Raw genomic sequence first — 16,807 nt, forward strand, 5'->3', positions numbered from 1 at the left:
TAAATAAATAATAGATTTAAAATAACATATAATTAACTAATTAAAATGCTTGAATGCATGAGATAGGCCAATATAGCTTTTCCTGACCAACAGAATGCCCCTTAGCACTCTTTAGCTTGTAGGTAAACCTAGTACCCACTGTATCTCCACAGGCATAGCATATAAACCAAGGCATGATCTGATCTACTGAACAGCCTGTGCCCCTTCGACATGAATCCTAAACAATCAGAGCTAACTCCCTCCCAGAGCCAGCCTGATTTACTCTCCATGTGAGGGCTACCTTGGCCTGAGCACTCAACCTCACACTTCATATACTGGATTCCCTCTCCCACTAAGAGGTGTTGAATACTTAATCCACTAACCACCTTAGTGTACTAAGCCCACAATATGAAAGGCAACACTGAATACTGACAGTGAGCCATAGAATATCACAAGACCACATCTTCCCAATGGTGATCTCCTACCGAGATCATGCCTCCTACCCTTTTTCTACCTTTCTCGAATATTGACTACTTTAATACTCAAGGTAGTATAACACTCATAATTCATCTTTTAAGCAGTTTCTTAGCCTATTTAAGGTATCAAACCTAGTTACACTTCCCTAAGTGTAACTCCTCATTTTTTTTATCACACTGCATGCTAATAATCTTATTTCGATAAGTAACATCATTATTAAATAGATAGTAAATATAAATGCATTATTATTAAAGCAATATCCCATAAACCCTTCTAAAACACATTTTATTTTCATTCAATTGTTTAAAACATGTAATGCATGATAGATAATATTATCTACTCAAAAATAGCTAAACAAAATAAAAAAAAATATAAATTCCCCTGTTACCTCAACCCTTTGGTACCAAAAGGGTTCCTCTTGTACAAAATAAGACTTGGCTTGTTCCTTAACTTTTCAATAAGTTCCACCAATAATTCCTACAACATATAAGTGATCCATATCACTTTTCATAGCAAATAGCATTAATGAAGACTATAACTCACACCACATAACTTGGGTTAATGAGCCATAATCCATCCCAATGGTCCATATATTAAACCAACCATTCACATAGTATCACTTAACCACCAAAGCCATTTATTAGCCATCACTAGACTAATTTCCAATTTATATAATTTTTAATCAATTAAAAACCTTCACTTAGTGTCACCAACTTTCACCATTAGCCCTTATAATGAAAACCAAACCTTAATTTAAATCTTATTGGGCTCAAATACCAAAATTATAACTAAATCAATAGGCTCAAACTATTAAGGAGAAAAACTCAATCTCTTAAGGTTTAATTTGTGTCCAAAACACCTCTTTTCATTCAATTATTCACTCAAAATATTAGATCACTATATAGAAACTCAAAACATCCTCCCAAGGACCCAAGGAAACTAAAGCTTACAAGAATAAAGCCTTTTGGATCAAATTTTAGAAATTTCCTCTTCCAAAATTGAAGAAAACAAAGAGGGAGGGAAGAGGATTGAAGTAGAGAGTTTATCTATCATGTAGCCAAGCTCGTAACGGCTGTAAAGCCTCCTAGATTCAAGCCTAACTCCCTCTCTTTCTCCTATCTTCTTCCTCTCTCTCTCTCATGTGTTTATTTTCCTGCTTTGTTCTATTTCTTTTCTACATTCATTTTCTTCTTTAAAATGCTGATCTAACACTTTGAAAAAAATTACAAGAAAGGGCCCAAGATTTTTTAGTATAGCACAAAAGCCTGGGTCAATTTTGATTATTTTTTCCATAGTTAAAAATAAAATAAAACCCAACTTTTTCTTAGTAAAATTCAAACTCTTGACCTCTATCAAATTATTCTAAATTTTAATTTAATTATAGATATTTTATTTTATTTTTTAAAATAAATTTGAGTCTTAAAATTTCGGGATGTTACATTTCTTGTGACAAATTTTTCTATTATATAAAATATAAGAATTAGTTTCTGGCATAAAATATTAGATTTAAACAAGAATTACATATTAATACTTACACAAGTCTGCCAAACTTGCCTCACATTGTCATCTTCAATTACTTTTTGAATTTAGTCGTTATTTAACCCACACTTCATGTCTTGAAAGTTGTTCATAATTTAAATTATCTTTTTTTTATCTACATATTAAAATAATTAACTAAATTCATAAATAACTCAAACATATAAAATAGATGCATGTAATAAGTATTAAATATAAGATATGTACTTTATCTTGTTCAATGAATGCGTATCCTTTTCGTCCCCTTCTGAAGCAATATTTTTGGCTTTCTGCTAATTGACGTCATCACTCGCTTTTCAACTATTGAAATGAAAATTGAATTCATGTTAATTTTATATAAACAAAATTATATTTAATTGGCCAAATCTAGCATTAATTACCTTAAATTCTTCTGTTGTGTGCACTAGAACAAATTTATCCCAATCTTCTTGAGATATGATCCTATCATAAAGTTTCGGTGGATGTTTAATGATATTTTAATTATTATCTATTAAATACCACTTACAAATATATGCATGAAATTTCCTAAGAAGAACCCCAGCTTTTTTGAGAACATATGTTCTATGAATCTCATCAAGCTCAAAACAAGACTGAAAGAAAGATTAAAAATAATTTAGATCACTAAATGTGCAGGAAAAAAATAAAAAAAGATAAAATTTAAATGACTTCTTTTTTTTTACCTCAACTTGTTCCCATATGAATCTTTTGTACTCATTCAAAACTTTTCTCCAATCAATAAATGTAATAGGCACATGGTCTCGAGCTACAGCTTCAATATAATTAAATAATTTTTCTCCATTTGATTTTATTGGTTGACCCTTGATATTCCAACCAACTTGTAGCTTTATTCCCTTGCTTCTATTTCTGATCAACTTGGCCATCACAGTTCTACCATGATGAACATCTCGAAACATTTTCTCCTTTATTGCTTAAGAATCATCGTCGTTTGAACTGGTATGAGGTTTGTCGTCACTATGAGAACTCATTGTCCTTCAAGTTAAAAATGATACATTAGCGTATGCATAAGTAGAACAAACAAGGTAAATTAATTTTGAAAGAAGTAAAAATAAAAAATAAAATTACTTTTCTGTTTTTTTTCCTTGATTTAGACTTAACAGGTCAACCCATATCCCATCTTTATGATCATCTCTCATGTACAAGTGCCCATCTACAATTAAATCATTGTCAAAAGATTGAATTGTCCCGTAGAAAGGATCATCTTCAATATTCATATCTTCACTTCCATGAGCTTCATCATTGTCGTCATGTTTTTTGTTTGATAAAAGTATAATAGACTAATTCTTTTTTGCAGGATGAGGAATGAAAAACACTTGTTGAGCTTGCAAAGATAAAATAAAAGGGTCATCTCTATACCCAATCTTAAAGAGATCCACTTGAATAAATCCGAAATCATCAATTCAAAATCCACTATAATTGTTAACCCACCTACATTCAAAGACTAGCACCCTAAACATAGAATAATCCAACTCCTATATACGTTCAATGACACCAAAGTATGACATTTTTGCATAGACAGGGTTGGTGTCTTTTGAACTAGATACATGTAGACCACCAGCAATAAGCGTTACCCCGCTATTCTGCATTGTGCTTTAATAATCTTGCTCTTTGGTATAGAAAATGTAACCATTGATTACATAACCAGTGTAAGATAAAACTTGTAAACTCAACCCCTTGGTCGGCCATCTTAATTTTTCAAGAACATTATCAGGATCTCTCTCCAACTCCTTAAGAATGTGACTTCTAAACCACTTTATAAATCATCGATTGTGTTCTTTTGTTACAAAATTCTCATTTCTAACACCAAATATGTCTCTAAGAATATCCTTGTGTTCTTCCATAAACGACTTAACTTCTTCGGTGTTGTGTAGAACATATAGATGAGCTTGTTCACATTCAACTGCCGAGATGCTAACAACTTTATTTCCAATTATTCCTCTACCTGATCTTCATCCATCATGACGAGACTTTGGAATCCCTAGAGCATCAATGTTAGACAGATAATTTGTACACAATTCGACTGCTTCTTTGACTATGTACCGTTTAGTGATACACCCCTCGGGTCGATATCTATTCTTTACATAGTCTTTTAATATTTTCATGCAACGCTCAATCGAGTACATCCATCTTAAATATGTTGGCCCGCATATTTGAACTTCTTTGACTAAGTAGATAGTCAAATGAACCATGATATCAAAGAATGAAGGTAGGAAATACATTTCAAGTTCACACAGGGTCAAAATAATTTGCCTTTGTAGGGCTGGCAAATTTACAAGGTCAACTACTTTATTACAAATCATCTTGAAAAATAAGCATAAATTAGTGATGGTGCGTCATACTTTTTTTAACGAAATAGATCTAATGCCAATTGGTAAGAAATTTTGGAGGAGCACATGAGAATCATGAGATTTAAGCCCCTATAACTTCAAGTCTTTCATTGACACAAGATTCTTTACATTTGAAGAATATCCCTCGGCACTTTAACAGTATAGAGGAATTCAAGAAAACATTTTTTCTCTTTGTTCGACAAAGTGTAAGTTGCTAGTGGTAGATATATGTGACTTCCTTTCTCCACTAGAGCCAACTCCTCCCTTATTCCTATAGATACTAAATCCAACCTTGATTTGACACTATCCTTGCTTTTTCCTGGCAACTAGAGCAATGTCCCAATCACACTGTCACACACATTTTTTTTTAATATACATCACATCAAGAAAGTGTCTTATATGGAAGGACTTCCAATATGGTGGATAAAAAAAGATTGATTTTTTCTTCCACCCACTTGTTGTAACATTTCTCGTAAAGGGTTTACCAAAAAGATTGTCAAGATCTTTCACCTTTTCAAACACATTCGCGCCTATCTTCAGCCTAGGAGGTTTCTCTTCTTCAGATTCACCATTGAAAGCTTTTCTCCACTTTCTCCAATGATGGGTCGAAGGCAAGAATCTACGGTGTCCTATATAAACATTTTTTCTATAGTGATCCAACCATATTGAATGAGTGTCTTCTTCACATATAGGACACACACCCTGCCCTTTGATACTATATCCTGACAAATTCCCATAAGCAAGGAAGTCATTAATTTTGCCAAATAACATGGCTTTTAAAATAAAACTTTCTTTTCTATGCCCATCATAAACCTCCACGCCGGTGTCCCACATTAATTTTAAATCCTGTATCAAAAGGGCCAAATATATATATATATATATATATATCATTTCCTAGTTGTTTATGCCCAGAAATTAACATAGATAACATCATAAATTTATGTTTCATGCATAACCATGGAGGTAGGTTATAAATTATTAATATCACTGGCCATGTGCTATGAGTACTGCTCTGAACACTATGTGGGTTGATTCCATCAGTTGATCGATAGTGCAAGACGAAGATTCCTTTCTTTCTCTCCAAAATCAGGGTACTCAAAATCAATTTTGTCCATTGAGGGGAATCTGCAAGATGCTTGAGCTTGCCATCTTTAATCTTTTTATTTTTGTGCCATATCAACATGTTGGCAATTTCTGCATTTCCATTCATGTGCCTAAATCTTGGTATAATAGGAAAATACCATAGCACCTTTACAAAACTTGATTTCTTTTCATATCGTAATGCTTCACATTTAGGGCACTTCTCTAACGACACATAGTCATTACAAAATAAGATGCAATCGTTAGGATATGCATGTATTTTCTCGTAGCCTAAACCAATCGAACAGAGAATTTGTTTAGCCTCATATGTCTTGGTGGGAAGTTCATTATCAGTGGGAAACATATCTTTTAAAACATCAAACAGTAAAGTGAAACTCTTATCAGTCCATCCACATGTAGCTTTCAAATTGTACAATACCAGAATTGCTGATAATCTGGTGTATTTAGTATAACCAGGATACAATGGTTTCTCTAAATCACCAATTAACTTTTCAAACATTTTAGGACAATAACAAAAATCATCCTCTATTACGTTTAGCATTTCATCAAGACAATTAGTCTCACATGCATTGCTACCAACATCATCACATGCATCTTGTCTCTCAAAAAACCTAGTGTTATCACCCTATTCACCAGATAAATCATTCCCCTCCCCATGCCTTGTCCAGCATATATAACTTTGATCAATTCTATGACATATTAAATAATCTAACAATTCAGTTGGAGTAATTCTCTTTCCATAGCAACAAGCTAAGCAAGGACACAAAATTTTATTTGGATCTTTTGCATGTTGAACTGCAAAAGTAATAAACTCTTTCACACCGTCCCTATATTCTCTTGACAATCAATTAGCAAATATCCACTTTTGATCCATACTCACTACCTATTATAAGAAAGTGTCAAGTATGACTTGGTGGCATTTGTATCACACATGCATGGTCTACTAATAATTTCTTTTTTAATATATTGTTTATATTTTAAAATAAAATCAATAACATAATGATTTAAAAATAAAATTTTGAAAAATTATATATTAATTCAACAATTTAAAAAAATTTCAACAACATAACAGCTTAAAATTAAAAATTTATTGGGTATTAAACCCTCTATTCAACACTTGCAAATATCTAAAATAATTAATTCAACATAATCTAACCAAAAACCAAATTAATAATCAACAAAAAATAAATCAATAAATGCAAACATAATTTTAACTCACATCTAACTAAAATATAAGTTAAATATTTTTTTTGCTTATTGTAAAAATTAATTTTTTTCTTTATCATTTAGGAGAAAACTGAAAATTCTAGGGTAATAATATAATATTTCAAAATTTATCTTAAATTAACCCATATCTAATGATATAACTAAAACAAAAAATTTAAAAAAATGCAAAGCGTACCAGGGAGCTAAAGAAACTACGAAGATCAATCTGTCAGTGTTAAGGAAACAATGTTGGGACCACATAGGCTGAAGATTACGAGGTAAAAATGGAGAATAAAGTTGATCCAGTATAAGTTGAAGTTAGGGACCACAAATTTTAGAATATTTAAAAGTTAAAATTTTGGGTACTAAGGATTATATCTAAAAGTTGGGCATTAGTAGTGTAGGAACACTTGGGAAAGGCACCCGTGAACAGAAGTTACCCGTGAGTTGCTGAGCTGGAAGAAAAGGAACCACGAGCTGAGAGCTTCAAGAACAAGAAACCAGGTGGGAGAGCTGGAAGAGGAGAACATGAGTTGGAAATCACGAGCTGAAGGAGCTGGGAGCTAGACCACCAGCTGAACGTGAATGATGCTAATCAAGAGAGCTGAAAAAATGTCACTGATCAAGAAATAAAAAATGAAGACATAGTATAGCAAGCTTACCCGGACAGTCTGCATAGCAAGAAGACAAAGTTGGCCACTTTTCAGAACCAATAGTTAAGACTGCCCATGTCCCCATTGCATATTCCCAACACACTGACACACTACCCGTTATGCTTGCATAACAACACACACTGCACCATCTTTTGTTTTTGTTAGGGAGGTGGCGTTTTTAAATGTAATAAATGCCACCTCTCTCCTAAAAAAAATTATCTCCATATTATATTAGTTTAAAATATACAAAATTCATAATAGTTATTATGTTTTCAATTTAATAATAATTATACAACAAGAAATTAGATATAACTACAAATATTAATTTACAATTATAAATATTTATTTAAAAATAGATATATGTATACAATCAAAGTAATAATAAATACTTATAAAAAATTATTATAGGTATTGCTATTAATAATTACCTATATCACTTAATAATTATAACAAAACAAATACTAAATATTAGTAAAAATTATAATTAATATATAAATAATATTTAACAATTATAATTAATATATAAATAATATTTAACAATTTTTTAAGATTGGTGGCGTTGAAGTTTGAGAAATGCCACCTCTTTAAGTTATTTATTAACTTTCTTCATAAATCACAGAGGTGGCGTTTTCATATAAAAAAAATGCTACCTATATTGTTTTGAATTATTAAAAAATTATACATACAGATTATTTATACTTATTGTCTATTTATAATAAAATAATTATATAATATTACAAAGCAAAATAATTATTTATAATGATGTAGAGAGGTAGCGTTTAAATACTGAAATGCCACCTAGTAGTTGATCAACATAATTTTGTGGCATTTCATTTCAAAAACACCACCTCTGTGAATTTATTATAATTATAAAATAAAAATATAATTTGAAAGCTGTGGCATTTGATGAAACAAATGTCACCTTTTTTTTTGAATTTGAGATTGTTAGCATTTCATTTTTTATTGCTATGAAATGCATGCTATTAAATATCATTTCTGTAGTAGTAATTTAAGTATAAAAATAAGCAATAATCACATTGTTGTTATAAAAATGATTTACATAAAAATGTAACATTTTAGCAAAGATAAATTTGATTGAAAAATTAGTTAAAATGCTATCCACTTATCTATAGTAACCTTAAGGTTCCAAGCTCACTTCTAACAACTTCAATGGAGCTTCCTTCCTTCCAAACACTCTTAGTTCACATGGAAAAAGCAAAAGAGAGAAAGTAACAACTGCACAAACTGGAAGGAAGGAGAAGGAGGTCTGACAAAGATGGGAGAGCAACTTCAGCACTTACATCAGGGGAAGACAATGAAATAGGAGATTGACGAGAGCACTACACAGTGAATACAAACAGAAGAGGAAGCACAATGGCTGGCAATAACACAGTGATAGAGGAAGGAGAAGATGTTGTTGCACGAAGAAGAATGAAGAAGAAGGACGAGTTCCACTCACCAACACCTACACGACACCAACTAGGAAGAGAGAAGAAGGGATCGATAGCGAAGCATGAATAGGGAGCAAGTGAACCAGCTTTAAACGTCTTCCTTGTGGTAGCAAACTTTCAGCGAACTGGACAGCCAAGCCGACAACCAATAATGAAGCAAAGAGAAACGAAGAGATGGTTCTAAGCTTCCCCCATCATAAGTACAGAGATGGAATAGAAGGAAGGAGGGTCTGCAACACAAAACAAGGGAGAAGAGAGAACTAATGATGCAAAACAAAACATATGAAGAGGGAGAACGATCTGCCGCTTCCACATGGAGAAGGAGAGTAGAGGAGGATTAATCAAAGTGTTCTCTCTCTCACTTATTGGAGCATTCAATAGTGGAGTAGAAGAGATATGTCGGTGAAAGATTAAATAAAAGAAATGCCGTTCCTCTGTTTTTCACACAAAGGAGAGAATAAAATATGAACATGAGAATAATTGGGCAAATTACAAGGGAACAGGAAAAATTACATAAAAGGAACACAAAATTTTCTTATAATTTGAAATTAAATAAAACTAAACTTTTATTTAGTAAAATTTGAACAATGGACCTTTAAAAAATAGAATTGAAAATTAAAAATAAAAATAAAAAAATTACTAGTGTAGGTTCCAATAAACTCTCACTTTCCACTTGCTATAGAATTAAAATAATTAAATAAAATATCAATTTAGAGATAAATTTATTTAATTTTGAACTTAGGGTCATTACATTATTCAATGGTAATGAGCTAAGTCATCATGCATTGTTAAGTATTAATATATTATGTAATACTTGCCCCGAGTGTTATCCAAAAATCACACAATTCAAATAAACTAAGTGTGGTTGAGGAATTGATCCTAAAATAAACTTAGGAAACAAACCATTTAAATCACTAAACAAATACACGATTAACATTTAAAACCTTTTTTAAAAAATTTATAGGTTTTACTTATAGCACATGGAAGCAAACTAGGCGAAAGTAGGGTAAAAAGATGCTGTCATGACAACATTAAATTGCTGTCATGAGAGCCCTCCCGAGCCAACTTTCAGGAAGCGTTGTTCAGTCATTTGGTCCCCAATCAAAGTAATTTTAAAGCTCACACATCACATTCAAAGGGTATTATAAGTGTACCAATTTTCAAAAAGATCCAACGGTCAGATTAAAAATTGAATATGTTACAAATTTGGTTATTTTTGCTGTCATAACAGCTTGACAGCACCTCCGGACTAACTTTCGAAGTGCACTATTTCATCATCTGACCTTTGATCAGAGCGATTCAAAAGCCCACATGTCACTTTTAAAGAGTACTGTTAGCATATCAAATTTTGAAAAGATCTAACGGACGGATTGAATTTCGTGCATGTTGCAACATCAACACTGTTGCTGTCATGATAGCTCCTTCGGACCAAATTTTGGAGTGCGTCGTTTCTCCATCTGGTGTCTGGATTCCAAAGTCCACATGAAGCTTATAAAAGGTTTTACTTGTGATCTAAATTTTAGAAAAATCCAATGGTCGGATTAAGATTTGGACACCCGAATGCAAAAGTGCAATTTTTTAGTAAAAACTATTTTCAAAATTGTCCAAATCTCATCCTAATGGTTACAAACCTGTGGGAACACTTTGGACACATCAAATAGGACTAAAAACACTTGATAGAACATTTAAATGATAGAAAAATCATTTATACTAAAATTTGACCACCTGGATGCCATTTCTCAAAATGGATCCTAAACCCCCAAAATGCACAATTACACAAGAGTGGCCAAAAACTATTCTAAATATCATATACATATATGAATACACACACTAAATATTTTCACTTGGCTTAGAGACCTCTGTGGGGTCCACGCACCCACTCTCTCTATCCAAAGTGTATGTTTGTCTATAGCATACCATTTGCAATGTAACTACTTTGCATTTGCTTGTAGAATCACATATATACCAAAATAAATATTTGCTTGTAGTAGAAACTTAGTCTACTAAATAAATCCATCTAAACCACACATCATAACTAAGTTTCCTAGCCACAAGTCTACAAGTAAACAAAAATTCATACACAAGTCATACAATCCACACATACTCACACAGATATATACATAATCACATCTTATTGGCACCCTAATCTTAAATACATTACAATAGGTTTGCTCAAAAGAAAGGGGTTACAGTTCTTTACAATTTACAAACAACCTCTAACTCTGCTCCTTTTCCCCACAGTCTCAGTAATAGAGCAATCTACATTAATTATTACAAAGTAAGCTATAATCGAATAAATGAATAATAAATTCAATGTAGTATATAATTTAACCATTTAAAATGCATGATATAAGCCAGTATAGCCTTTCATGACTAATAGAATACCCCCTGACACTCTTTAACTTGCAAGTAAACCTTATACCCACTTGTTCCTCCACAGGCACAAAACATAATCTAAGGCATGATCTAATCCACCGAACTGCCTATACCCCTTTGACATAAATCCTGAGTAGTCGAAACTAACTCCCTCCTAGAGTCTCCATGTGAGGGCTACCTTGACCTAGGCACTCAATCTCACACTTTATATGTTAGATTTTCTTCCCCACTGAGAGGTGTCGAACACTTAATATACTAACCACTTTAGTGCACTGAGCCCACAATACATAAGGCAATACTAAGTACTAGCAGTGTGCCCTAGAATATTACAAGTCCACAACTTCTCATTGGTGAACTCCTATGGAGATCATGCCTTTTACTCTTATCTACCTTTCTCGAGTATTGACCACTTCAACACTCTAAGGTAGTATAATATTTATAAATCTCTCTTAAATAGTTCCTTAGCCTATCTAAGGTACCTAACTTAATTATACTTCCTTAAGTGCAACTTCTATTCTTTATGATTACAATACATGTAAACAAATCTCGTTTCCATAAAAATATTATTGTTAAACAATTAGAAAACATATTTGCACTATAATCAAAGTAGTATCTCATAACCCCTTATAAAGCACATTTAATCTTTTAAAATATGTAATGCATGATAACTAGTAATATTTATTCAAAAATAGCTAAACAAGGTAATAAAAAATATAAATTTCCTAATTACCTCAACCCTTCGTTACTAAAAGAGTTCTTCTTGTATAAAATAGGACTTGGCTTGTTTCTTAACTTCCAAACAAAATCCACCAACAATCCCTACAACATATAAGTGATCCATATCACTTATCATGACAAATAGCATTGATGAAAACTATAACTCATACCACACAACTTGAGTCAATGAGTCATAATCCATCATAATGGTCCGTATATTAAACTAACCATTCACATAGTATCACTTAACCACCAAAACCATTTATTAGCCATCACTAGGCTAATTTCCAATGTATATAATTTTTAATCAATTAAAAACCTTCACTTAGTGTCACCAACTTTTACTATTAGCCCTTATAATGAAAATCAAACCTTAATTTAAATCTTATTGGGCTCAAATAGTAAAATTATAACTAAATCAATAGATTTAAACCGTTGAGGAGCAAAACCCAACCTCTTGGTGTTTGACTTTTGCCCTAAAACTTTATTTTTCATCCAATTACCTACTCAAAACATTAGGGCATCATGTTGAATCTCAAACCAACCTCCCAAGCATCCAAGAAAACTAAAGCTTACAAGAATAAAGCCTTTTGGATTAAACTTCAAAAATTTCCTCTTACAAAAATTGAAGAAAATCAAGAGGGAAGGAAGAAGATTGGAGTAAGAAGTTTACTATCGTGTAGCCGAGTTTGCAACGGTCGTAAAACCTCCTATATCCAAGCCTAACTCCCTCTCTCTCTCTCTCTCTCTCTCTCTCTCTCTCTCTCTCGTGCATTGGTTTCTTTCCTTTACTCTTTGTTCTATTTTGTTTCTACGCAGTTTCTCTTTAAAATGCTGATCTAACACTTTGAAAAAAAATTACAAGAAAGGGCCCAACATTTTTTATTATAACACAAAAGCTCGAGTCAAATTTGGTAATTTTTCCCAGTAAAAAGTCAAATAAAACCAAACTTTTACTAAGAAAAATTCAAAATCTAGACCTCTATCAAATTATTCTTAATTTTAATTTAATTATAGATATTTTATTTTTTTAAATAAATTTGAGTCTTAAAAATTTTCAGGATGTTACATATTATAACTTTTTTTTCGTTTTTGATAATGTGTATTAAGCATCATTATCCAAATCCAACCTGTCAATAAGTTGTATGAACTAGGTCATCACATATTGTAAGTACTAGTGTATTACAAGTATTAGTGTATCAATCGGTCGTCCCTCTCAGTTGAAGGAGCTTTCTCTTTTAGACAATCAATTAGTAAGTCATATTTCATCTTAAATAGTTGCTTGTCGAAACCTAGAAATTCTTGACCTTAAAAACAATAGCTTCTCATATGAGGTCCCATTTAAACTATTCTCCCTCATCCGCCTCTGGGTCCTTGACATATCTTCCAACAATTTCTCTAGGAATTTGAATTTCTTGAAGTATTTTCCTAACCTGAAAGGTCTCTCTGTGGCGAACAATCTCTTTACAGGGCCATAAGTTTATTTTGCAATCTCCATCACTTCAACTTTTTTGGGAATCATTTTCTTGAAATTCCTGAACCGTTGATGAAGAGATTTGGACACTCAGCATTAGATGTCCTTAAAAGGTACATTCTTGTAGAGAATGAAGCTCCAATAACAAGCCATGGAACTTATGCTCGTGCTCCATCCAGCAAGCACCATAATTATTCAACTGCTCAAGCTGGTCCAGCTCAAGATCCAACAGCACCACATCACAAACAAGAGTCAAGAAAGAGAAGACTGGATGAGAGGATTCTTGGATTTATAGTAAGAGTATTAGCTGAAAGCATATTTGCATTCATAGCAATTTTGCCATTCAAGGTGCCCATATTCTACTATTTTTTTTTAAATGTATTCTTCTACCTTCTATAAAAGAGTTTTTCCTGCTGCCATACTGAGTTTTTTTCAGTACTACTTTTCATTTACTGCTGCCTTTTATGGGCAGACCTTTTTTTGGATGAATGCTTCTTTTCTGTGTGGCTTAAAGTTATTTATAACTTTCTTATTCTTACGTTCAGACCATCAAGTAGTAGGAAGGCATGTTCCTGTTAGTCTAGGTCCATATATGGGCTTATAGTACTAAAAAACTAAGCTTATAGTGCTGAAAAATTAAGCCATTATCTAAATATCATTTATATCATATTTAGTTTGTATCAAATGAAATTTTCTTATGTAATGTGAAGGGTAATTTATTTAGGGTAGTTCCATTCTTATTGTATTACCAAAAATAATGTCATGGAAGATGTACATGTAGCAAATCCCTCTTATGGTGATGAGCAAACATAATTTCAAAATTAATTGGTACAAAAGTTTAACATTATGTCATCTAAAATGTTAATTATTTTCTCATATCATTTGTATTAAGTATAGAGATAATTCAAATGCCATAATTGCATATATTAATTCATTTTGAGAATATTACTACTTTTGTGGTTATAGTCATTGTTATTCATTATGTTTTTATTTTTTAATTGATCATGATATCAATCACGATGTTTAATGACTATTTAAATATATTTTTCCTGAGTAAATAATTTTAAACTACCATCTTCATATATAGATTCATGAAACTAAGTTGCACTTAAGTATTCTCAAATATGAAAGTAATACAGTGTTTTATTGTTAAAATCATAATGTAACGGCTCCCGCGCGACATAGGGAAGTAAATGAATTATTAATTAACATTCTCAAGCCCAAATGGCTGTCATGGATGTGTAATTCGAAAGGTGTTTCATTGATAGCCCAATTATACAGCATGAGTTATTCAAATAATTCATAATGATTTTATTTTGTACATTTTAAATAAAGCTGGTAATTCGAGCCAAGCCTAACGAGCCAACTAGAACCTACTCAAAAAAGTTAGGGTCAGGTTTGGCTACATGATCTTTTTTAAAATGGTAGAATACTTTAAACTCAATCTGAATAAGCCTAGCCCAAATAAGCCTGACTGTTAAAATTTCCAACTCTGTGTGTATATAGAGTTGTCAATTTTGGCAAAGCCCCACGAACTAGCCCGGACCCGACCAAAAAAAGTTAGGTCTAGCTTGGCTATATGGGCTTTCTAAAGAGGGTATGATACTTTGAGCCAAATTCAAATAAGCCCAACTCGAATTAAGTCTAACCTGAATTAGCTCAGCCCACCCGAATTATTAGCTATAGTTTCAAATGCTCATCTAATTTATTATAATACTATTATTTTCATATTTTATTTGCATCAAACACAAAAGTCAATCAAATGCAATTTTCTCATATTCTTGTTTAAAAGAATTACATGTAAAGAAATGCTTAAATTACAAGAATTTATTAATATAATTATGTATATTATAAGAGTTCAAGAATTTATTGAAACATCTACATAAATAACTAGGGAAAGTGACTTTTCACCAAAGTCAAAAATATTGTTTAGATTATGCGTGAATTCTTTCAGCTCAAAATTCTAAGAAAACAGTATAATTTTTCTTTGTATAAATTTTAGAAAAAGTATAATAAATATTTGTAGGCCTAAAAAAATTCTAGAAAAATCTCCACTGCAAAGAAAATAAACATTGGGACTAGCCCAGAAACTGGGTCCAAAGAATCTGGAGCATGGGTACAAGCATCCCCACATGCTGGGGCCTGAGAGTAGGCCTTGCTGGAGCAGGTTATCTTCAGCCTTGCTCCAGTAAGCTTCAACAATGGCGGACAGAGCTCTGAACTAGTACAAGAAGAGTTCAAAAAAAAAAAAAAACAAACTGATTCTGGACTGTTTGACACACTAGAAAAATAATCTAAAAGCTTCCACAAACAGGATTCAATTTTTAAATGGGAGAAATCATGAATGCAAACACTAAAATGAAGATCTGAAATTTTTCTTTTTGGAATTCTGGTCTTCAGATCTGAAGAAAGTAGCAACAAAAAAATAATCTGAGACTACCAAAATGTTTACCATACTTCAAAGAACAACATGCGTGTAAAAATTGACAAAATCTGTAAAAACACATATCCAACTTTGAAACTTCCAGATCAGATTTCTCATACTACAGATCGTTTTATCAGATGTGTAATATACTGAAATTATGCTTGTACGAAACAAGCCAAAAAAAAAATTCGGTTAGTATCAAAATACATGCGATACCATTTGAAGTAAAGATAAAGCTAAAATGAGTTGAGATAAGTACCTGATAACATGCTGAAATCCGTGGAAGCTTTAGATCAGCGTTTGGTGAGGAGAGAAAATATTAATGGAAGAGAGGAGACATCCTACTTGGAACACAACGGAAGCAAGCGCATGACCACTTGCAGGGACCAAAGCAACTTAAATGATCGCTGGTTATAAGGTTGAAAAACACAATAACCATATTGCCTCTGTCAATTTTAAATAGGATAACTAATTTATATTACCTTCGTCCTTATATATAAGAGATTGTTTGCATATTTTTAATGAACTAACTATTATACCATTATTAAATTAGAAAGAGAAGAAGATAAGTACTATCATTAATTTACTTTAAAAAATATATTTATGTTTCATTTATAATAATTAAGAGCAAAATTGAAATGGTGCTGCGTTTTTAATTATATAACCAATTTTTTTATTTACATGATTCAACTAAAAATATCTTATATATAGAGATGATGGGAGTATATAAATGTATTGTGAGTGGGAACCTCCTTCAGTATATCCAAATTGAATATTCCAAACTATTTTGGTTTATTTAATAAGACTCAATCCATTTTAAATAATGCTTGATATAATAGAAAGATTATTTAATATTCACAATAATATATCGGTTAGAATTTGTAATTAACTAATACGGATCTACAAATATTCCAACAGGGATGAGTAATATCTTTTCCCTATGTTGCCTAAAACGGGAAAAATGAACAACATGAACTCTAATTAGAATGATTGTAGTTGAAGAAGCGTGCAAAACTTGCATGATTGAATGTACAACTGTAATTAAAGTTAATCAATGCATTATTTAA

This window comes from Prosopis cineraria, unplaced genomic scaffold, assembly GCF_029017545.1.
Source record: "Prosopis cineraria cultivar Desert tree isolate PC_DT_omini unplaced genomic scaffold, ASM2901754v1 PC8, whole genome shotgun sequence".
NCBI lineage: Eukaryota > Viridiplantae > Streptophyta > Magnoliopsida > Fabales > Fabaceae > Prosopis > Prosopis cineraria.